This window comes from Mastigoproctus giganteus, chromosome 3 (genome assembly GCF_048544385.1).
Source record: "Mastigoproctus giganteus isolate SK-2022 chromosome 3, ASM4854438v1, whole genome shotgun sequence".
In the NCBI taxonomy this organism is placed as follows: Eukaryota; Metazoa; Arthropoda; class Arachnida; order Uropygi; family Thelyphonidae; genus Mastigoproctus; species Mastigoproctus giganteus.
The window spans coordinates 34,263,637-34,289,474 of NC_143577.1; the positions used below are offsets into that span (position 1 = coordinate 34,263,637).

The following is a 25,838-nucleotide window of genomic DNA, read 5'->3' on the forward strand; positions in this document are numbered from 1 at the left end:
CAATGAATATGAAACAATGAACACATAAAATGCCACATCATTGATTTATGTCGAATTTTCTTACTTCTCCTACTACATTACGCACGGGAGAGGTCATTCGATTCACTATGACCCCTGATATACACCTGCTATAAACAGTACATACACAATTTCCTCTTTGCCTTCAGTTTCGGGAATTTTATTACGTATTAACGACCCTCAGAAGACCTTGTAAATTACTGCTTCGCCGTATTGTATGAACCTCATCAGATACGCTGTACACAACTCTGTTATCCTCAGCCCCCCTCCCCCGCGTCCTCGAGGGGTTAACAAGGAACTTTACTGTTACAAGAATTAAGGCGTACTTCCTATTCCACAAAACATTGAGGATTCCAATTTCAAGCAGCATATGGCCCAGTCGTTCTACTTTCAAAGGAATTTTTCGCCGTTTTCCACCCCTTAATTTCAGTAATCCACTACCCATAGGGGTCATACGAACAGCCAGAGCGAATATCTCTGGAATTCTATGGCATATGTACTTAAACTTATAATAGAATTTTATATTTTCGGCTAAAAAACATTTTATGCCGTATGTTTCAAAAGTGACTGCGAATTCTGATTTGCTGATCCCTGATCTGTGAAAGAAGCTTACATTCTGAAAATGGATTGAAGTCTTTAAGGCTTTAAATGGATTAAATAAACTAAATGCTGATGATATCCTTACTGAAGGCACACATATGGGGACATAATTTAAAACTAAAAAAAGATAGTTGTAGGATAGATATGAGAAAATTTGCTTTCAGCCAGAGTTACTGAATGTTGGAACAGACTTCCATCTGGTGTTGGGGAAGTAGGTCTTTTGCGGATGCTGTATAAGCATGCTTTCTTGTATCATTTTGCAAATTTTAATACTAATATATATATAATACTAATCATATATAATACTGATATATGGCCGGAAGTCAAGAGAAGAATAAATTTTGGGTGGATAGCATTCAGGAAATATAGTCACACACTGAGGAGCAATATCCCAATTTGTCTGAAACGTAAAATAATGAACCAATGTATACTACCCACCATGACTTATGGAAGTGAAACTTGGGTTACTCACCAAAAGAATAGAAGAGAAGCTGAAAACTACACAACGAAGGATGGAACAAATCAGACTGTTGGATAAGAAGAGAAACACGAATTAGGCAGCAAACTCAAGTAAAGGACATTCTTATCAAAACTAAAGAACTGAAATGGACTTGGGCAGGACACACAGCTCGAAGACATGATGACAGCTGGACTAAGAAAATAACAGAGTGGTATCCAAGAGGAGCTAGAAGAAAACCTGGAAGACAACAACGGAGATGGACAGATAAAATTCATAAGTTCGTGGGTAGTAAATGGATGGTCATTGCACAAAACAGAAAGTTGCTGAAGAGGCCTTCATCCTGCAGTGGATTGAAAATGGCTGATGGATAATGAATACTAATATCAATATCCTAATACTGAGAAAATGAGTCTGCTTTATGGGATCAATCACGCTTCTTCTAGAGTCAACGCTCAAGAGTCAACTGCCTTGATTTGTCACTGGATATACTCTAAGGTTGTTAAAAAGCATGTATTTATGTGGAATCTGAGTGAGTCAACGATCTTAAAGACTTAAAGCTAACAGGGTTTCAGAGAGGAATGACAACTAAATGTTATGTGTAAAAAAAAAAAAAAGAAGAAATGTCTGTTGTACTACTGCTCAGGAATTAAACATTCCCGAGTCGATAATTGGCAAATACTGAACAGATAGTAGTCCGAAGGTAACTCGGGCCCCAGAAAATACAATTGGGTGTAAAATAATGACTCGTAGGAGTCAACGCGCCTTCAGATAGTTGGTCACCACACGTTGCCATTAAACCATAGAGAATATAAATTTGGAGCTGCGGACGGCCATAGCAAACCTATAAGTGTTTCAACAACACGCAAAAACTGCATCTCATGAACCCTCAAACAGCTCTAGCCCACAAATCTTTAATAACAAAAAAGGAATTCAAATCACTGACTGGCATGGTGCAAGGCACACTAACTGTGGATTAATTCGGAGTCGCACACTGTTCCATTCTGAAAGCTGTGTTCGGATATAGGAGCTATAAAACGCTTGCTTTTATAGTGTTTTTCGAAATATAAAAACCTCTTCCTCCTCCTTCCAACTGTTTGTTGTTCTATTTTGGAGGAGCAGAAGGTCTCATTGTCTGGGGATGTTTCTTGTAATGTGGACTAGATCCACTAGTCGCAGTACATGGAATCATGAATGCTTCGTCCTTCTCTGATGTAATGCACAACTGTGTGTACTCTATTATGGCAATTTTATAGCAGTCCTTCAAATATGACAGCATTCCGTGTCACAAAGTAAGAACTGTCAACGTGTAGTCTGAAGAGGATAACATCGTCACATTGTAGCTGCTAGCACAGAGCGCAGACCGACCTCAATCCAATTGAACATCTTTGAGACGAGCTGGAATGTAGAACTGAGGCAAATCGAGCCCTCTTCGTCAGTTGAGTTCACGAATTCTTTAAAAGAGGAATGGAGCAAAATATCACCAGCTTTCTAGAAGAAATTAATAGTCTTCCATGACACATTCAGCAATCACTGCGGTCCAAAGCGGAAACACACGCTATTAATCTTTTAATATTAAACAGGCTTTGAGTATTTTGTGCATAATAACAAGTATCCCATAACTTTTGGTAGGATACCGTACATTGTATTAGTTTTTATGTGAAAGATCCATATTAAGGTGGGTCTGGAAGCGACGGCATCCAAATGCCGCCTCTAAAGGGCTCCAAAGTAAATAGTATCACTTGGACAATTTCATGTAGTTGGGCAGTTAAAAGCGCTGACAATCCTGACCGTGCAATTATAGCTATTATTTCTCCAAGTATCGTAATTACCAGTCAATAATTCAAAGGGCACTTCTTTACAAATACCACTTCACTGAGAACTAGAATAACTGCTTCGGAAAAGAGAAACTTTTAAAAATCCATTTGTTAAGTGTCCTCATTGTTTCTCTAATATGAAAAAAGACAAATTAATATTTTTTTTACCATTTATTCTCTCTCTCAAATGCAGAAAAAGATTAACAATTAAAAAAAAGAAGCAAACATTCTAAAGAAAGATTATCTCACTGGGGACATAAACTGGCTAACGGTTACTGCATACCTATGTCATCATATTTTAACAAATCACCCTCTCCAGAAGGCGTCAAAGTTTGCGCCTCTAAAAACAAAAAGCGGAGTGGATCGAAGCCTGACAGACAAGTACACTGGAGGCTACCGAATTTTGAAATTCGTTGGAAGTCGAAGATGCGTGCAGTAAAACGCAGCAAAAATTCTGAGAGAGCAAAGCCGTGGAAAATTGATCTTTTGCTTTAAGAGTAACAAAAACACCAGACACACACATATATAAAAAATAAAAATAAAATAATAAATAACTGTAAACCAAAATAGACATATACAAGGATGGTAGAGTAAGAAGCAGAAAACTACTTGATTATAAAACCAAGCAAAATCGCATTATTTCTCCCAAATTCGCTGTATTGTAATTATACACAAAAACCTAAGACGTATCTTCTTGTACTGCTAACACTTCGGTAACTATAATTCATGATAAGTAACTTTACTTTTTTTTCTTTTTTTTTTTTTAAGGGAGAAGTGGTTCTATATTTAAAACAAGAAGATAATTTAGGGCTTGTGGTCGGTTCCTTTTGCAGTAATGAGGCAGGAAATTGCCAGTGATATCAAAAACGGTCTCGCTAACCTTGATAAAGTCAAATCACATCATCTCAGACGTTTAGAGGTGCTTTCTCTAAAGTTTCCTCCTCATTAAGAAACCATGTTCTGATAAACAGCAGATAGGAAAGCCATGTGGCTCTAACTGAGCTTTGAAATACATGACAACGGCGTGAGAACATTAGTGTTATTTTAAAGAATCCCCTATAATTATTTTTAAGATCATCAAAGGATAGAAATAATTAATTTACAGAAATGTGCTGATATTTTAAATTACTTGTAATTAAAAACAAAAATTAATGTCATAATTTATGGCATTAATCAGCCAAAAAAATGGAAATCAGGTGAATTTCCTTTTTTTTTTTTTAATTCACAATATCTGTGAATTTAAAAAAATGGAAATTCACCTGATTGGATAAAAAAAAAAAAAAAATGTTGTTTTCATGCCAATTCACGCACGTGCAATGCAGAAAGTGGGCGCGCGATCTGATAGCAGAACAATACTACGTCACACTGCAGATTTCTCATCTGACGTTGGCATTTGATTGGACAGAACGTTGAATAAATTAACATAAATTACTGATAAATTTTATTGTTTCTTTCAGCTGAAATCACGTATTACATTTGAAATCAAAATGGAATCTCTTTATTAAATTATTTTTCGATAAATCTGAGTAACTGAAAAGTGTTTATTATATGTAAATTATTAATAAGAAAATAAATAAAACAATTACCAATATCATGCCGAACCCGTAGAGTGAAAAATAATAAAAAAAATAAATCCATATATAATAAAACAGAAAAAAAGTGTAGGAATCAAGTCGCAGGGTATAGCAAAAGGAACGCTCCTAAAATCATTATTATTATTTATATTATTTTTCGCACTACGGGTTCGCCATACTACTGGTAATCGTTTTATTTATTTTCTTATTAATTAATGTATTTTGAGTAGCATGTGGTTGATAGTGAATAGTAAATGCTGCCACTGATGTTTGCGGTATTAATTTTCTTTTTATCTTTTTGGTTTACATTTATTCATAGTTTTCAATCTATGTTACATGGTTAGTATTGAGACGATAAGCTAATGCTGCGCTCACATTGCCATATATATAAGGTTGAAGTATAGAGAACATAAGGTGTCAAAACGAGTAGGAAAAGGACAGAAAGAAAGGGAAGTATTTAAGGTGGATGATAAGGAAAGAAAGCGAAACATAAACTACGTATTGGGTGAACAGTATCACTTGAACATTTTCGTGTACCTGGGCAGTTAAAAGCACTGACAATCTTGGCTGTGCAATTATAGCTATTATTTCTCCAAGTATCATTATTACCAGTCAATAATTGAAAGGGTATTTCTTTACCAATACCACTTCACTGAGAACTATTATAACTGCTTCGGAAAAGACAAACTTATAAAAATCCATTTGTTAACTGTCCTCACTCTTTCTCTAATATGACAAAAGACTATTTAAGAAACAAATTAATACTTTTTTTACGATTAGTCTCCTACATTCTTTCCCTAACATCCACCTTTAATACTTCTCTTTCTTTCTGTCCTTTTCCTTCTAGTTTTGGCACCTTCGTGTCACAAAACTTTTATAACTTAATTAGCTTATATCTCCATATAAGTCATTTTGGTAATTGTATGATAAATAAGTGATAGCTTCGTCAAAGTTTAAAATAATTTCTTCTGATTAATTTCTGTGAAAGTTTAATTATAATAATTATTTAAAATTTTCAAATTTTACTACAATAATTCTATATTGTATAATGATTTAAGGCTCATTTTTTTTTCACAATATCTTAAAAAAAATTATTTCCGTTTTCAAAAGAAAAGGCCCTCTTCAAAATTAATCCCGCTTTTTTTTTTTCTTTGTTTATTTTTTTATGTTCGTAGCAGTAATGCGAACAGCTTGCACAAAGAAAATTCTTCCAAGACTAAAAATTAAACTACCCGGTCAATAAGGCAAGCAAAAGGTAGCAGAACAATGCCTCGCTCTTACCACAAATGTTTTCACTCGCTTTCTGTAAAGCGAGGGCGTGCCGCAGATTGCAATTAACCCCCGAGGGAGAAGGAGGGACTAAGAAACTCTTTCGGCTCCCAGAAAGGAAGAAAATGGCTTTTTATAAACGACGAAAAAGAACGGAATAATATCCCCCTCCAAGAAAAGAAGGCGGGACGAGCGGTACAAGGTGGCCATATGGATATAGAACTGAAAGGTAGCATGATTGGCTTCGGATTTTTCCTGTCTTATCGTTAACAGGAAACCCAGCAAGTACATAAAATTACACCGCGAAGGTTAGACAGGTTTTATAGGACCCCTACAGAGAGAAGGTAATGCTGTTCTAATTTAAGGAAGGGAAGGTATAAGTGAGCGCTTTTTGGAAAGGGGGTTTAGGTCATTAATAGATCGAAAGAGAGAGAAAGAAAGCAGCACCAATAATGAAATTTAACGAAGACCTCGCAAAGGTCTTAAATTATTTGACGTCTTCGTTCAAGTTTTAAAATATAGTTATATATATCTAGCACAACAAAAATACAAGGAATTTTACTTGTGGTAAATGTCACCAAAGGCGAATTTTCGACTTTATTATTAACCGACAAGCAGACTCTTCTTCTCTGTCAAAACAGAATTGGTTGAAGTCTTCCCATCGCTGTATTTGTTGTGTTAATAATAATACGCATATAGTAAATGCAAATACTATTAATTTTCAGTGACGTTGCAAAGAAGCCTGTAACTGAAAATAATCTGCTCAGTGACACAATCTAATTACGTGGTACCGGACACAATCAAGTTTCTTGCGATGATAAGCAGGTGCATCACACCAGTCCATAAATTTAATTATTTAATTAAACATAAGAACAAAGACTTAAGACGGTTCGCCTGTACATAAGGAGAAGGACCAGGAAAGGCAAGGGAACGATAAATCGCACGCGAAGAAAGATAAAAAAGAAAAAAAAAGAAAAAAGACGTTTCAAAGATAAGAAACGGACGTCAATAAAAACGTTAGAAAATAAAGGTGGAATTTTCATTGACATGCTGAGTACAACGAAGACGTTCTTGTAAAGCACCACCTGGCGGACAAACATAGAATCACAGTTTTATTTTCTCTTTGCATAACGTTATAATTACGCATTTTCAAGTTTCTTAACACGCCGCCTAGTGATACTATAATGAACTATGCATGATATTGCCACAGTTCCTCGCTTAACGTACCTTAAATGCATACATTTAGGATTCATTTCGTATAAATCAGCCCCCAGAGAAATATACTTTACGAGGGGAAGTCCTTCTGGTGTCTTATCTACCGTCTAATAGCTTTCTGTTTCGCAAAGCCGAGCAGTAAACAAAATCTTAAAGAGACAACAGGTTCGACCACGCCGGTACATGATGAGTGTCCGAAGGCTGCCGTAGAAAGGGGAGGGAGGCAGGGAAAACAGACGGTAGGGATTGCCTGGTCAGTTATCTGATGATAACGTGCTTGTCCACATCACTTATCCTCCAGTGACAACACAAGTTTATCACATTATCTCACCGTTGCTAAGGAAACCAAGGGTGGGGTCACAGAAAAAGTTCGACTATATCTTAGCAACGGAGGGCGTGAATTGCCGAAGAATTTTGAAAAACTGCTTTCTTGTAATATGGAACGAAGAGGACCAATAAATAAAAAGAAAAAAAGAAAGTTTCTGACCAAGATAGGTAACAGCTAGCTAGACTGATAGTTATCCTTGCAATCACCATGAAAAGACAGTAAGAATACGATCCTAGAAAGTAAAATTATATTGAATTGCTTGTCCAGATTGGCGCCATGAAGATGAAGCAAAGCAATCAAAGGCAAAGTGTACCTATATTTCCAAACGTATCCGGACACCCCCCCCTGTGATTTGAGGGGAAAATGATGCCCGAGGCCTTATTGATGTACGGTTTTGCGATCCATTTACCAGAACGTGTCATTCCAACTGTGAAGTTTGACAAGGTGCTCGCACTGGCTGAAATTAGTTCTTGTGGTCTAAGATTGGACCATTGGTCGTCGTTCTTGGAACAATGAATGTTATGCAGTATTGGTATTAACAAGTCCAAATAATGTTATGCAGCACAAGTCTAAATGGTGCAAGGAACCGGACTTTTCCTGAATCAGCCAAAAAATAAAATAAAACAGAATATTCGTACAATTATGCTTTGAATTTAGTCGGACCCACTACCTCCGCCACTTTGGGAGGCAACTTATTGTAATATTTGATAACACATTGCCAATTGGTGAACTTCATGAGATCTAATCTTTTGTTGTTCCCTATATTTATGCCTTCTGATTCTTGTCTCACCTATGAAAAGAACGTACCTTCCTCATTCATTTTTACAAATCCCTTCAGCGCTTTACTCAACTCAATGAAATCTTCCCTTAGATGTCTAGTTGCCAAGCATTGCATTCCACATCCTAAGCCATTCTTCATATGTGCATCGATTTGCCCTATCACTAGCACCTTCCTAGACACCTGTTTACACTGCATGGAAAATTGCACGCCTGACTGTATTAAAACATCTGAGTTGTTTTCTTCTTGAATCACTTTCAGCTCTTCTGTTCTCTAGCTTATACCTGACTCCAAGACTTGTGTTCCCAAAGTGCATAACCTTACATTTAGAAGCACTTTTGTTGCTATTTTTTGAACCATATATGCAATTGATCCAAGTCTTTCTGAAGAAATATGTCCTGGCTCGAACTGTAAAACCCTTCTCACCTTCCAATTACACTACCCGACAATTTTTTTTTTTTTTTCGTCATACCTCTGGTACGAAAGTTGGTTATTCTGAACGAAATTAGTCTCGATTATGAAAATATCAATCTTTTACTTCTGTCATGTCTACATCAAAGGATATACGCATTTTTTAAATTCCTTGTTTTTATACAATATCAGCATACATGGTTGTAATTATTACACACAATATATGTTATTTAGACATGTTTCCCCACTCAATTATTTCCTTTTATACTCCAGATTGCTTTCCCATTTAAGGAACCAGCAGTAATCTCCCATTATGGCAGAGTCCCAGCGACCTTAGTATCGTTTTTCCATTGCAGATACGTCCTGGTGGAAACGCTCTCCTTGTTCATCACTGACATCTGCTAAGTTTTCAGGAAAGAAATCCAGATGGGAATGAAGGAAATGCATTTTCAATGACATTCGACACCCCATGTTCTTGTAATATTTCAGCAAGTTTGTCACCAGTTGCTGATAGTTCTCTTCTTTTCACTTTCCGAGGAATCCGTGTACCACAGCCTTGAAAGATCTCCATGCAGCCAGTTCAACATCATTCAGGTTTCTTTGAAATTCTTCATCTTTTAGGAGCTTTCTTATTTGAGGTCCTATGAAAATTCCTTCCTTTAGCTTTGCATGAGATGAATTTGGAAACATTTTCAGTAAATATGCGAATGCTCTGCTTTCTTTATCCAGTGCCTTGGTGAAATTCTTAATCAGTCCAAGCGTGAGGTGTAAAGGGGGAAGAATAACCTTTTGTGGATCAACCAATGGAACATACTTTACATTGCTTTAGCCGGGAATATATTCATCTCTCTTGTCCCAGTGTTGTACGACGTAGTGTTCGGCTATTGCACGACTATCCCACAAACACAGGAAACAACAGTATGTAGTGAAACCACCTTGCAAACCAACAAGTAGTCCAATCACTTTGAGATCATCACAAATATTCCAACCATAGTCATTGTAACGTATAGCAGCAAGAATCTGGGACATACTATCGTAAGTTTCTTTCAGGCCAACAGCATGAACAAGAGGAATTGATGGTAAAGTATTTCCATTATGAAGCAATACTGCTTTCAAACTTAGCTTTGACTCGTCAATGAACAAACGCCATTCAGAGGTATTGTGATCAATGTTCAGTTCGTGCATAAGACCAACGACGTCTTTGCAGACACACATGTTGTTTTCCATTGCAAAATATCTTGAAAACTCTTCATTTCGGTTACGGTATATTGAAAAGTTTGTACCTTTTGGCGAATAAGTTCCACTGTTGTATTCTGGATCCGAGTAATTCAGCCTTCTCTTTGGGTAAGCCCAAGTCTCTGATCAAGTCGCTTAATTCTTCTTCTTCAATGTAGTGTGGGGCCTTTTCTTTTTCTGGCTCGTAGTCCAAATCATGTGAAGTACATGATTCCACGACATCTGTTAAAACGATTTCTTCTGTACCTTCATCACTACTTCCAATACCCCAAGATTTTGGTGGCACAGGTACTGGCAGTTCTTTACCGTGTGGCACTAGCCTAATTCCTGATAGGATATTTGATGCAGTGCTTGCTCTTTTTGGAAATACCTTTTATTTTTGTCATGCAGAAATAGCAGTCGTCGAAATGAGTCTTGGGCTCGCACCACACCATAGGGACGGCAAGAGGTAATGCTCTCAGTTTGCCATATAACTACAGCCTTAAGTTCGTTGTACAAGTAATACAACAGATATGTGGAGCCTTTTTCAACAGTTGAATGGTGTAATAAAATTAATAAAAATACTGACTTGTCTGGAAAATTGCATCAAAATCAAAATATACAATACTGCAAGAACAGTAATGATGTACTTGCTTAACTTTTAGCCCAATAAACAAAACCAACCAAAAGTTAATAAGTTTAAAAATTGTATTTCAAAAAGTAATGATATCTTTGTACAGAATCCAGTTATCTATCTATATCTTAAAACTGAGACGTGATAGGAAATTTTTATGATTGATTTTAAATTCTATACATAAAACTTGACCAGAAACAATCATTGATTTGCTGGAGGTAAAAATCATGTTCGGTAGTGTTATCAGCAAATTCTGACAGCCTCCATTAGATACCCGAATCAATATTATATGAAATTAGAAATAGGGAGGGACCTAACACAGAGTTAAAATGACCATTTAAACAACCCTCTGTCTCCGGTCTTTTAGTTAGCCTAAATCCAGAGTAGGATCTTACCAGTAACTCCACCTTCTTCAAGTTTATATAGAAGCCTTCCATGTGGGATATTCTTAAAAGCTTCACTAAAGTCTAGATACATCTAGTAGGTAGCATAAGTTAAGGAAGTTGGCACACGATCGACTTAGGTCAGTGGCATGGGACAATTTTACATTTGCACCCTCTCTGAGAGCTCTTCTGTGCAACCGTTAATTAACCCAAAACATTGAAAGAAGCTATCAAACTAAGAGAAGCAAAAGTTGTACCAGCAATTTATGATGACGTGAAAAAAAAGCTTTTAAGTAGCTATAAGAGCTGCATCAGGATTGTTAAAAGCCATAAAGTACAAAACCTAATTTTTTATACAGTATTGCGAAAGATATTGTAAACAAATTACACGAATTTCAGCTTTTGATCAAGCCAACTTACAGATGTAGTCGGGCTTACAGAGACATGGTGCCATTCAAAGACTCAAGATGAAGAATTTCATTTTGGTGAATAATGTGTATTCAGGAGAGGTAGGAAGGGATGAGGGAGTGATGCTTCTCATCTCATCAAACACTGCCTGGAGGTGGTGGAAAGACGGTGCTCTGAGTAAGATCAAGGTAACACGGATGTTGAGTCAGTGTGGTGTGAAATGACCTGCAGTAAAGGGAAGATGATTGTAGCAGAATATTACAAGCCAAATGAATCCGAGGAGTATGACAAAAATCTTCTTAGGCACAATCGTACTTACTAACCCATTCGGGTTAATAAGTACGATTGTCTCATTGTGGGCTGCTTCAACCTGTCTCTTATATACTGGTGTGCAATCTTATACACTGAATGATTGCTACTTATCCCACTATGGCCAAGAGAGTACAAGGGGTTTTAATATCCTAAATGCGATTCTCACTAAGGAGTCTAGCAAGCAGTGACCATAAACCATAAAAAAAAATGGGTTTTAGTTAAAGAACCCTATATGATCAAAAGTAAATGCTAGAGCTTCAATTTCAAAAAGGGGACTATAATGAAATAAGAAACTTCTTGGCTGTGGAATACAAATATGAAATAGCAGATATAACCAAAGTATGGGGCGCCCCCCCAGGAGGGATTTACACTTGCTTTTTTGATGGAGCTCTTGTTGTTTTCATTAAGAACTTTTTTACGGAATATGGACAAATCATCCCACTAATCCAGGTACGAAGAGTTTTTTATTTTTTTCTACTATTCGTATTTTAATTCTTTGAAATTACATGTATTGAAGTATATATTAATTCATAAAAGTATGTATATTCATAGCTAAATTTTAGCATGGGACAGTTACCCATAGTCATGTGATTCCGACTCATACAAGTAAATATATGCTATAAATTTGATTTTAATATTTTATGTTTTATTTATTACTTCTTATTTTCGTTCTTCAACGAATCTAAGTACTTTGCTTACTGTAATGAACAAGTATGAGGGCATGCTTGTTACAAATTACCTCCCATCTACTTGGTCCTGTAAATAATTCATTGATTTAAATCTGCGAGTACGCTTACCATCTTCAAGTGTTTTTACTTTTTCGTGCCCATATCGATAATCGCTAAATCCATACTGTGCTTCCATTCGCTTGTAATTAACCCGCAGACAGGGGAATGAAAGGATCCTTCACAGCATCACCCCCAAACTTCCCTCAAACCGCTATGTGAAATTGTTGTGTGTAAAAAAAAAAAACGTAGCATTCATCACTCCCACCCAGTAAACAATTACCAAAAATGTTTACCTAAGGACTTGTCTCCTCACTTCACCACCTTGACTTGCCAAACCCCTTACCTATCCCAGTGTTCCTTTAGCAGCAGAGAAATAGGAACATTTCGAGGAAAAGAAGCAGAAGGCTGATTTTCTTAAGAGTCTAGACCCACAACTCTCACAGAAGAGGTAGTTAGGTACCCGTAATAGGAGTGCACGCAGGATATAAGGAGGTCATTGATGTGCAAAGCACCTCTCTAGTTTATCTCAGCAACCGGACTGTTTTTCTCGCCAAATCTCGTGAAGAAGTGATTTATCCGCCAGCTAAGACGACCAGAGGGAAGCCTCCAGAGCCATGTGTTGCCCACATGCTCCTAATTATGGATGTTGCTGGGGAGGGAGTGTGCGCTGGAGAGAATGACTGGCCGTCACGGTCGCTGACTACGAGACCACTCCATAAATCTGCCCACACGGGAGTAGGGAGGAGTTTTTGGGGGTATAACTTCACCCTCCTGGAGACAAGGTTACCAAAAGATTTGAAATGCCGAAGTAATTAACGCATTTGCTGCTGGACAAAGCGAACAAAAAAGAAGCGACTACGGTCTTGTCATAAGTGTCCCTCATTATCGAAATGAAAAAAGGTGACCCCGAGGGGCTCCTCTTTCGTCGTCTGTGTCTTTCACACCGCCTCCTACTGATCCCAACATTTCCTCTCTGACAAGGCTCCAAGTTACAAAACAACCCGCTACTGTAACTGCTAGCAATTTAATGACAGTGTTAGCGATGGTCCTCATAGTGGCCCCGCGTAGGAAGATGATACTTTTCTCTCTTAACAAGATCCATGAGTTCTTTCTATTGGCTGGGCATCGCTGGAAGGCACTGTTTACTTCTTTTTAGTTACACGAAACTAGTTACTTAGTAGCTTCATTAGAAACTTTTGGCTTTGACTGCTTAGCACCTCCACCCTACCCCATGTGCAAACTTCAAAGACCAACAATAATGGGCTTCCAACAGTTCAGCAATCGAAAGTAATTTTCTGTTCTCAAATGTCTCAAACCTGCAGTTCACATGAGAAGATGATCGTTCTGACTTCTTTCTTCGCATACTTTTTTTTAACCACCCATCATGCGGTGTTCGAAGAAAGTTACCACATGAAAAACAACCACTGATAAACAACAACACATTTAAAAAAATCGCCTGGTTTAATAAATTCGAAATTCATAAATAATATCAATTTTACTTCCATTGGTCTGCCCTGGAGATAATATCATACTGATGTAATAAATGGTATTTTTCATATTCCTCGGGATTTGTCTTTAATAAATTGTCTGAATTGAACATTAATGAAAAGAAAATTACTAGTTGAATATAAATTAAAAAGAAAACAAATCAGTGATTAGATTATCTACTCATTAGGGGACAACAGGGGACAACGTTTCGGCAAGCTTGGATTTTTTTCTTAATTCTTAAGGTGTGAATAAATCCTTTAATCTTGGCATCTAGATATAAAGTTTACAGTTTCGCATTCGATTATATTATTAATGCTTCAAAGAAATTCCACGAGATAGAATAAAAACTTATTCCCAAACTGCTGTTAAAGATAAACTCGGTGTGTGTTAAAAATATCGCTGTGATGTGCTGTCGTGACCACACTTACAGTTTTTCCTCTTTCCATCATAACTGGCAAAGCTTTTTGTTTGCAATAAAAGAGTTTTAAAGAAAAACAGAAAGAAAAAAAAATTACCAAAATGCATTAAGTCATTTCTTTTCCTCGAGAATTTTCTATTTCGCTATTGAATAGATTTGCTCACGGAACCACAGTGTCGTAGTCCAACAGAAGCTTCAAAACGTATGAAAAGAAGAAGAAAAAGAAAAAAAAAGGAAAAAGAAGAGTAGCATTTCTTAATTCCATCTGGAAGGCAAACATAGAAATAACTATTTTTAATGAGAACCGTTAGGGCAGCGACATTCACAAACAAAACGTCTGAAGAAGTTTGGGAGAATAATAATAAATCATCCTCAGAGTTTTAGTACGAAATAGCGTGACGCTACAGCTTTGGTTAGCAACTTTGCGGACTTTTAATTTTAAACTCGTATGTGCGTGTGTGAAGAACGCAGCTAAGGCAAACATGCATTTTAGGAAGTAAAAGCGAACTGTGAAGAACCTTATGACGTCATTGATACCTATAGCGAAAATTCGATTTAGTTATGACATGCTTGAAGACTAACCCTGACTTTTTTTGTGTAATGCATATATTACATAAAAAAAAAACTGACTTTGTCCACATATATTCCACTTCTTCATGTGTTCTTTCGTTATCATTTTTTCGGCTAATGAATACAAATAAGAAAAGGCTGGTACAGCAAGTCTGGTATAACGCTTCATCGCAATTGCAGGCACTCAATCGAGAGTCTTCTGCCTCGCGAATGTTTAAAATAGCCTCCTGGAGGTTTAATTAACAAACTTTTCTTCAAATGTTACTCAAACGTGAGTACGACTACAGGAAACGGGGTCTTACTTGGAATTCCAGTGGCCGAACTTGAGCATCGGTCGATATTTCATCTCGGTTAGGCTTAGCGAAGTAGATGGAGGCGGTTCGAAGCTTCATCACGATGCCTAAGGCAGGTACAGAACTGGAGGATGCAGCGCGAGCGCGTTCGGCAGCGTGGTTTCAGAGAGAAGTGCGATTCTCTTTTGGAGGGGGAAGGAGAGGGCTCCTGGTTCCTTCGCAAATTGATATCTGCCCGTCTATCTGGATGGGCACTGCATCATTGCTTTTGAACTACCACAAAAATGGCGGGAATTTTAACCTCCGTCATCTCTCGCCAAAGAGATTTGTTGAAAGAGCTCAGGGGTTCGATTTCGGTTGCAGACTGGAAGAAATCCCTACAAAAGCTTTTGTCGTTAACTGGAGTGTGCGTATTCTAGGATCAGCGTATAATAAACACAGACTTCACAGATATATGATGCCTTAGTTACCTGGGAACTTACCTAAAACCAAACCATCCCGACTTTTCAAGATTCTTAATTTCTCCTTTGAAGGCTCATTCAATCAACTGAGAAGTACGTAATTCGTCTTAGTAAAATGGCAGATTGAGAAACATCTCAAGGATTTGGCAATTCAAAATATGAACCATTACATACGAGAGGACTTTTATAAAGATGATTAAACTGTATACATTTATCGACAATGGGTTATTCGGGTTAAGACTTCCTACTGTTTACTAAAAGGAACTTAACGATGAAGATATTACCACTCCAAATAGTAACCGGAGATTTCCCTCAAGAAGTCCAGAAGACTGCAAAAAGAGTTCGACATAAGTGAGTTGTCCTAAAGGAGGCATTCATCATGTATCAAAAAGGACACGCCTTACAATCACGGTGTTATCTTAACTCCCAACTCACCTCTACTCCGATTAGCCCACATCCAATAAACTACCTTCGTGAATAGATTGCCTCTAAGCGTTCTCTTGCCATCCTTAATCTCTACACTTGGTAGCTATATTAACTAATCAAGTTGGGTAAAAGAAAGTCCAGCGCACCTTTAAAAAAACACTCCAGCGCCCTCTGGTACAATCGTTTTTCGGTGAAGAATTGATTGGTAAAAGCGCTCACGTCCACCGAAGTTCAAAGACAAATCCTGTGAAAAACATTTACACACGGCTGTCGGCCCGATGCTGAAGAAGAATCACTTTGCAATGGTGCTCTTGCTTTTTCCGTTGCTTGAAATCTTTGGAATCTTTCAATCAATAGAAAAACCCGTTGCTTTCTCCATTGATTGAAATCTTCCCTGTTAAAGAATGATGAGAACTTTAACATGGTACGCAACTGTATGAACATAGGAACAGAGAAAGAAAATATTAACTGCAAAAAAAAAATAATAAAAGTTACTCACGTCATGTAGATAACAGAACGGAAGAAACCCTATGCCCTGGAGCTCCAGATACACCCCACTGGAGGGTGAGCAGCGGTGTCGACTTTCTTTAATACTCCTTATCTTTGGGAGCTAATTAACCATCCGACAGTCCGATCCCTGACAGCAACGGGAGAACTCTAATGGCCGGTGATTACAGAAGGGAACTCGACACCTCTATCAAATGCTACAGCGGACCTTTTAGTGTCGTCAGCAGCCGTCTCTCTCTCTCCCAGTCCGTCCGTAGACCCCTCCCGAAGCAAACTTATCCCTCGTGTTTGTCTACGACTTTGTGGCTCTATTGTTAGCCGATCCGCCTCCCCCCAACGATTAGTAGTAGTAAAAGTAGAGAAGGAACGCAAGAAACGCGTGCAAGTTACTTACCCTACAACAAAAGACTCCGTAGGACCCTCGGCGAAGTGGCCACTTACTTCCACATCTGTGCGTAAGGCGGACGACCCACGGCAGAGTCTGATTACAGGTGGAAACCCATAAACGCGAAATCCCTTGGCGTTTAAAAGAAAATGCACTTTCGAAGAAGGGACGAAAACACTCCCCTGGATGCTCAAGCCCCGGGTATTGTCGGCTCTACTGCTTTTCCGCTACCGAGTTGCGGCCGGCTTGTGGAGCATGACGGCTTCGTCACACGGAACACAGCTAACGGTCCCCCCCAGCACAAGCCTCGGTCCATTATACACTACTGCTGCTCTCCGGCTACCTCCTTGCATTGCTGCAGAGGTGAAGCGATCGTGGCGCCGCCTATTTCGGAGCTCTTTCTCTGGCGGTGTGGTTGTATCGTAGTCAAGGATGTACTGCACACGGAGTAGGAGGGAAGGATGCGATAAGACGAGAGGGGGGAGGGGAAATGCGCCGGCTGCTCTCCTACCAGCGTTACTATCCCGGTATCCTTTGCAACATCCAGGGTTTCGCACCTTCGAATGAGGTTTCAAATTATTAATAAGTCGTTTTTGGCTGCTTATTTCATCGGTCACAAGACCGCAGGCTACGTAAGACTGGCATTTCAAGATGGTGGAAGCGATTTATGGTAGAATATGGTTGGAAACATGGAAAATTCTTTGTAAAATGCATCTCTGTTGATTCTAACTCAATTCCATCTTTCTATCGGTTTACAGATCATACTACTGGGAAGAACACCAAAACACATAAAATGTATATTCAATATATATTCAATATCATTTCTCTCCTAGATATAATCTAGGAGAGAAATGAAACAAAGAATATACAGAATTAAAAGATGCGGTTGGGCATCTTTGGATTCCGATAGACGAATAAATATCAGTAACTGCATAACAAAAATTCATCAAGACATGACGTGTTTATGTTGTGAAAGGAATAACTGTTTATCTTCTCACTTTCTAAACAACGTTTATAGAGTCGGTATCGGGTTCATATCTTCTGGATAAAAACAAAAACAGTAAGCATGACGTTTGTATGTCTTTTCTCCCCTATTCGTGTCAGTTTGTGATAGCAACGTTGTAATCCGACGCCTTTCCTGCCCAGATGCTGATGTAGATTAAATAAACGTTTCACGTGCACCGGAACATGGCATTCAACCATTAACGGTAGCCATTTAAAGATTTAATTACATCTTATGAAACAAAAAAGGACTTATCAAAACTGTAGATCGTTGTTCGACAATAACAGCAATTAGTGGTTTCAGAAATATGATTATTGCTGGATGGTGCGATGGAACTAGATGTTACTTACAACGGAAATCCCCCCACCGTAGACAATAAAGATAAAACAGGGGGAATCCAATCGAAAGTGGTATTTCACGTGTCTTCCCCTACCGTTCCCTCCTTCAGCGATTGGTCATTGCTAACATTGGTGTCAAAAGTAATGACACAAGACTTAACAAACGAGGGTGGACGTTTCGCACGAACGGCACCACAACCTCCTGTTCGCTAGGTGCTCATTAGCACGCATCCGGAAGTGGACACCAGAGTTGCCATTTTAGCGGACCGTGTTGGGCTCTGTAGGTCAACCGGATCCTAAGAGATGCCGACGGTTTCCGACACATCGTTACGGAGACTTGATATATGGCTTGGATCAAGGAGGGGTTGACTGACTGCTAAATACGGCGCAATGTCACCATATGTCGGATTGGAAGAGTTAAATTGGTAGGGATTCTTTTTTCTCCCCTCTCTAATCCCTACTTATTATTTACACAATGCGAATCCCCGCTTTGAATTGCAAACAACTACAGCTGCAATCTGATGGAATGATAAACGAAAGTTAAGACTCCAAAAGTGGCTAAGCATTCATCCACAGGATTGGTCAATAAAAGGTACATTCTTTAGTGCGTATTTACTTAAAAACATTCGGGTATTTCGACCCCTTCAACGTTTTTATTTCATGCTAAACATCTACCCACGAAATCTTTGTTCTCATCTTTAGGATCTCCATCCTTTGGAAAACGGTCTTCAAAAAACAAGTATTCAAAATATCTCCCATCCTTAGTAAAACACTAGCCGAATTCTTGAAGGCAAAGAATAGTCTACCATCCCATGGTGACCTCCACGGGATTTTACTACTTAGCATTACAACAGTGGGACGACTTCCTCCACTTTACTGATTTATTTGTGAGCGTTGGGTCGTACGAGGGCATTTCCTTATTTCTAAATCAGGCGTCTCACTATAGGAGTCATTCCACGTCAGATTGGTTTCGCAGTATCGCGCCTAGTGTGTTTTCTCCCAACATGACGTCAAGAAATCTCTCACAAGTTTGCATTCAGGTTATGGTACTGTTGACGACCAAACAGTCTAGCTGACAATCCTAAAAGCCACAGTATAAATATGTAAACATCAACACTATAAAAAATACAATAAACATTTAAATATTAGTTTCATAAATCAAACCTGTTGGGTTTTGCCATAAAAGTCTTGGAACATAAAAATTCTCCTTTGGATACCAACGTCAAACCCAATGCGCTGCCAGATAAACTAGCAGCCATCGAATTAGAACATCCAACGTTGATCACTGATATGCGGAAATGCCACAGTTTCCGTAGACTACGACTGGATTATTACCAATTTCCTGTAGCAATCGCTAGACAAGGTAACCTAGAATACACAGGAAGGAAACAGAGGGCGAAGGTCAGAAGAACCCTTATCGTGGTGTGTTTCAAACATTCTAATCTCGAGGTGTGGCATTCCTGTGACTCCTGGAACATTGGCGTGGAAGAGGAGTGATCCAACACAATGTTGTTGTTTTTTTTACTAACCTACCTAAGAAGGTAAATCCAAGGCTGAATTTGTATCTAAACATTGGAGTGCATAAAGAATTCTCGAGAAAAAAAGAAACATTATTGTTAATCGAACAATATCCAGCCATTAAAATGAAACCGCAAGGAGCTCGATATATAAACGAGGAGGGGAAAAATCCAATATAGAACTTTCGGTTTTGGCGCCACAGCACGAAATCGGATGGCAAATTTCAGGAGAGACGTGATTTGGGACACTCTCTAAGAGGAGAGAAATGCTTACACAGCTTAAAATCGAGTCCGTGCTGGAAAAAATCTATCTGGTTTTTAAAATGTAGAGAAACACAGCCGGCTGTTCATATTCGCCTCTATATTTTCTTTCCTTGTTAGCCCAGAAAAAAAAAGAACAAAAAACGCACGGTTAACAGTTTTTGAAAAGTTTTTAACTTATACTATAGGCACGGTTAATATATTAAAATTCGTATTAAAATAATCTTTACAGCAGTTAAAACCACATTGATTTTAAATTCTTTTTTTGAAACCATGACAACCAAAACTAGAAATATTTCCAATGAAGGATTTATGGACATTTAAAAAATTACGCACAGCAGAATTATTCCACTGGTTATCTAATAGGTACTTTTACAATGGTCCTCTCAGAAAACAGAGCATCTAGAGACCATCCCTTTTTTGCTTAAAAGAAGTACAATGCCAAAGCAACTCGCGGTAATGCAAAGTTCGTTCTGCTCTGAGCATCAAGATATTTGTATTTACTAGATAGTTTTAACCCTGCCGGCCACAAAATCCAGAATATCTTTGCCCCAGTGCGCCCAGGATATCTTTGCCACAGTTAGTCCAGAATATCTTTGCTACAGTGTCTATTAGCTTCTTAAAAGCTGTGTTCAGTGCAGCCCAATTTCAAGGTCAAGAGTCCCAAAATCATTCCAAACAGAAAAATTCTTAGAATTCAATTGCTGGCCCGAACAGAGAATTCAATAACTAATTCAGAAATGTCCTCATTTTAATTAACACACTAGCACCTAAACATCGATGAAACCATTCTGAAACACCTTAACTGCATAATTTGTTTATAGAACTAAAGTATGCATTCCTTTAATTAATTATATAATCTTGTTATCTCTTCTTTTATTAGTTTGAAAGAGGTTTATTAATTTTATTTTATCACTGGTATAATCAGAATTGGGCCTAGTCCCATTTATCTGAGATTCTCCAGATCCTACTATAATTTGAGTGATAACTTTCAGGGGACTGACTGATCCCCATTGGCTAATCTAAGAGGGGATGATCGACCCCCCCCCCCTCCTGGAGCCTGAGTAAATTGGAACAAATACTGTTTATAATATATGTACAATAATTCGTGTTATGTATATTATAAAAGAGCTGGATACCAATTCTATATAACTTCAAGCTTCATTTTCAGTTAATGCTAGTCTCATATAACACCCCTCACCCCCTCTAGAAAACCAGCTTAGATGCGCCCTAACCAACTTGACTCTACATGCTTTGCAATCAAGATTAATCCATTCTCGAAATGGGGATTGGATTAATTGAGGATTCATTGTATATACAATTAAAAGTTTACTCCCGATTTTAATTGATCAAATCAGAAACATCTTAGTGAATACTTCCACCAGACGGCGCCCTTATGAAAAGTTGTCTTTCTTTTTCCCATTCTAATTTATTTGAACATACATAAAACTAAGAAAGCTTACATGTCATAAACATCCACGAATACCGAGATATAATAAGAAAGTTGGTTATTTATTATCCCACTATTTAAAATTACCTTTGAAACGTTGATTTGCAAGAACGTACACGCAAAACTATGGCAAAAACCATTCGCAGCACATCCTGGATATGCTACTGCTTCCGATAAACCTTAACTTCTTAATATACCCAAAGAGGAATTCTTTATTTCTTGATATCAAAGGCATCACTTACTCTTCCTCCCCTCTGTCCATTTCCCCTGATATTAGAAAGAAAGATGGCATGGACACACGCGAACCTACCTGATTACCAATGGCATGCAGTAGCCTACATCTGATTACAACATTAGATTTATGATTGAGTAAAAACTTAACATGCATTACTCTCGTATTAAATAACCAGGATACAGTGGAAGTAGTAACCACGGATGTATAATATACTGGGTCTCTGTACGCGTGACCTCCTCCACTCGAATTTCTAACCCCTCGCTTCTGAAACCTCCACTATTAGCTGGAACTGGGTAGTACGCATTAGATAAATACTATTAGCCAGACTTAATACTTAGTTCTGAAACGGTTCTTTGAGTAATCCGATTGTTCCCGGTGTATCTCTTGACTTCGAGACCTACCCTTAACAGGGGAGCTTCGAGACCGAGCGCCCCCATCACCCCCCGCCTGTCCATATGTTTCGTATGACGACTACAGTAGGGTAATGACGTCGTGCACGAGAGTTGACAGTTGATAATGTTTATCCAGATGCGAATAAATCAGAGCTTCTTTAATTAACTGAGAGATAGAGAGAGAGAGAGAGAGAGAGAGAGCGATCAATATTCGTACCAGTGGTGTCATTTGGCAAACTTTGAAAAGCAAATATAATCCGCTGTTAATTCCTTCTTTCGTTGCTTCTGCTTGTGCATCAGATTACACAGGCGACGTAATGATAATACAAATGCAATTGAGAGTACGCTCAGGGATTTTCTATGTTAAAAATCAAGGGCAGTGACACTGCTGGGTGTGCCAAGAGAGCTCTCTCTCTCTCTCTCTCTCTCTCTCTCTCTCAAGAAGGATTAAATCAATTTATTTCTGCAATGGTAATGTACGGATTTATTTTTTATTCCTTTCTGCCAGCGTGACAAACTTTTGAGTGATTAGTTTGAACAGACCCCGGTAAAATAATGAAATGAAAGTGAGAAAATAGCTTTCATGCCATGCAATGATGAAAAATAAAAATAAAAAGATTCATTGCCAGCGATACCACTGCAAATTAATCTATTCGTATTTCACCCATCCCAAAACAAATTACTTATAAAATACTATCGGAGTTCACTCGGTGTCGGTGGCTTTGAAGTTGAGACCACGTGTCAAAATCGCATATTTGACACCTTCATACCCTCACCAGGACTTGCACTAACTCCCCGAACATAATTTCAAACGTCACAGTTGCGTTTATAAAGAACCGGATTCTTATGAAAAATATTCAAGATAAATTCCAAACATATTTTGGTGGTAATTTTTCGTACTTAAAATAATTGATCTCATATTGTAGTTCCTTTAAAAGGAATCCATTAAAAGAATGTTCTTCTGTTTCTACTGAATTCCAGGAAATAATTTGATTGGCGTAATTCGAATTCCAAACTGTTTTTTTTCATCTAAAACAGTATCTCAAAATTGTAAACAGCGCCTCGTTGAGAGAGTATGAAATTAAAAGAAAAAAAAATCTCATCTTGATTTAGTAGTGGGGTGAATTTAAATCCAATGAACGTAAAGTACCATCCAGAATTTTTGGAAATTTGCAAAGGAATGATGATAACTTAATGGCAAGGTAAATGAATCTTAAACTCATTAAAATCATTCTGTTTCTATCGAGAAATAATAGCGTCACTTCACCTTAATCCACTGAAAAACTGGATTAAAAATCCAGTTTATATTTCGTGGTTGTCTAATCCACATTTCCGGTTGACAATAACTTTTGTTTTAGACCTCTGTGGATGCTGTTCTATTGGTGGCACACGTTCAACAGACTGCATAGTATGAATGCTATATGCAGAGAGCGAAAACATAAATCTGGAGCATTGGTGATTGCATTTGTAGCTTTACTGAAGACAGTTTGATGCAAGGGAACAATGCAAGAACATGAGAAGACACTATTCGAGACAATTTTACTTAGGAATAAAATAAAATACACGAATTTACCGTGTTTCAAACGTTGATTCCTGAAAGTATAACAAATGGACCATCCGTATCTGGTTTCCTTGGCAACGGTGACCTAAGAAGAGAACGAGATGCCATTTTCGAAATGTATGGTGGTTTAAAAATAATGCCAGATAAGGCTCTTGTATAGATTTTAAAACGGAATGCATTGATTTGGGCCGTTCCTTCTGTGTCTTTCTAATAATAGCCCAAAAATGTGAATAACCCACATATCAGGGCACCCAGAAACGATATTAAGAACACTGCCAGCTGTGAATAACTCATTGGTGTAACTACTTCTCACCTACACACAGACAGGGGTGAAGTGGGAGGAAGAAATAGGTAGAAAGAACAAAAAAGAAAGAGAAGAAAAAGAGTGGAGGACAAGCAGGGAAAAAGAGATGGGAATAGAAACAGAGAAAAAGAGAGAAAGAAAAAGAAAGAAATGAAGAGGGAGAAAAACAAAGACACAGAGCAAGAAAAATAGAGGGGAAGAGAGAGAAAGAAAAAGAGAGAGAAAAAGAAAAAGAGAGAGGGAAAGAGAAAAAGAAAAAGGATGAGAAACAAAGAGAAAGAAGGAAAAATAAGAAGAGAAGCAGGAAAGATGGAGAGAGAGAGAGGAGGATAAGCGAAATAGAAAGAAAAGGAAGTGGAAGAGAGAGAGAGAAGGGAAAAAGAAAGAAAGAGACAAGAAGCGGAAGAGAGAGAGAGAGAGAGAGAGAGAGAGAGAGAGACGGGACGGGGGGAGAGATGAGGAAGGGACGGGGAAGAGGGGGACAAAGAGAGGGGAAAGAGAAATAGAGAGAGATAAGGAAGTGAGAGAGAGGGAGCGAGAGAGAGAGAGAGAGAGAGAGAGAGAGAGAGAGAGAGAGAGAGAGAAGGGAAAGAGAAATAGAGAGAGAGAGAAGGGAAAGAGAAATAGAGAGAGAGAGGTGGAAGAGAAAGATAGATGTGAGAAACAGAGAGAGAAGAAAAGAGAAGTAAAGGGGTGTAAAATCAAAGAAAATGAAAATGAGAGGGGTAGAGAAAGAAAGGAAGAGAAGGAAACGGAAAGGGAAGGAGAACAGAGAAAAAAAGGGTGGGGATAGGATAAAAAAAGAAATAAAGGGGGGAAAGAAAATGATTACAGAAACAAAGAAAAAAAGATGGGGGAAGAAACTAAGAGATGGGAGGAGAAAGGAATAGAAGAAAAGGGAAAGGGAAGGAGAACAGAGAAAGAGAAAGACAGAAAAGAGAGCGGCGGAGAAACAAAGGAAAGGAGAGGGGTAGAGAAACAAAGAAAAAGAGACGGGAAGAGAAAGAAATGAAGAAAAAGAGACGGGAGGAGAAAGAAACGAAGATGGGGAAAACAGAGCAAGAAAAGAGAAGGAAAAAGAAACAAAGAAAAAGAAATGGGAGGAGAAACAAAGAAAAAGAGGGGGAGCAAAATAAAGAGAAAGGAATAAAAAATGAAGAGAAGTAGAAAGAGACTGACGGAGAGAGGAGGAGAAGATAAAGAGAGAGAAGGAACGGGATGTGAAAGAAGGGGAAGAGAAAGATAGAGCGTGAGAACAGAAATAGAAAACAGAAAAGGGGAAAAGAGGAAGCGAGATGAAGAAAGAAAAAATTTGAAAGAAAGAGGGTATGAGGGAAGAGAGCGATTATGAGGGGAGAGAGTGATGAATAGGAGAGGAATAGAGGGAAAGAAAAAGAAAAGAAAAAACAGAGAGAGGGGGGGGGAGAGAATAGAAAGAAATAGTACAAAAGAATATAGGAGGAACAAGAAAAAATTAGGTGAGAAATAGATTAAGAGAGTGGGAGAACAGTATTGTACAGAGAGAGAAAGGGGGTAAGGTAACAGAAACAGAGAAAATACAGAGAGAGAGAAAGGGGGTAAGGTAACAGAAAATACAGAGAGAAAATACAGAGAGAAAGAAAGGGAAATAGGAGGGGAGGGAGAGAGAAGGTAGGGAAATAGGAATCGGGAAAAAACAAAAATGGGGGCAGACAAAGGGAATGGAAAGAGAAAGGAAGAGAAACAGAAAGAGGGAAACATACAGAGAAAGAAGAGATGAAAAGCTAAATCTCTGTCTATCTATATTTCAATCTCTAACAACACCCGCTCACCCATCTAACAGAAACAACAAACATCTTTAGGACATTTTTGAGAGAAATATCTGCACTCCATCGCAGTAAGATTCACATGGCAGCCGCAGATAAATGAAATCTTAAAAAGCAAGACATTGTTCTTCTACATCCAGCGTAAGATGTAGAGGAGCCGACAAAGAAAACATTCAAAAATTCCTTCGAACGTGACCCCGCAGGCTACTCTAAGTCTGACGGGGGAGTTGGCACATTAGGCACTCGGCAATGCGTTCACAACTAATCTAATTAAAGA

The 25,838-nt window shown here is 38.2% G+C and overlaps 1 protein-coding gene across 5 annotated transcripts in view; it reads right to left on the bottom strand.

Annotated features, from left to right (window-relative positions):
* Ddr (discoidin domain-containing receptor 2) overlaps window positions 1-25,838 on the bottom strand; it is a 496,805-nt gene that overhangs the window by 197,329 nt on the left and 273,638 nt on the right. Inside the window, exon 1 of one of the 5 annotated variants that reach the window (XM_090369237.1) lies at window positions 16,705-17,095. The exons of the other annotated variants lie outside the window; for them this stretch is intronic. The gene's annotated coding sequence lies outside the window, so the exon portion shown is untranslated. Of the gene's footprint in view, window positions 1-16,704; window positions 17,096-25,838 lie in introns of those variants that run through there. 5 annotated transcript variants of the gene reach the window in all.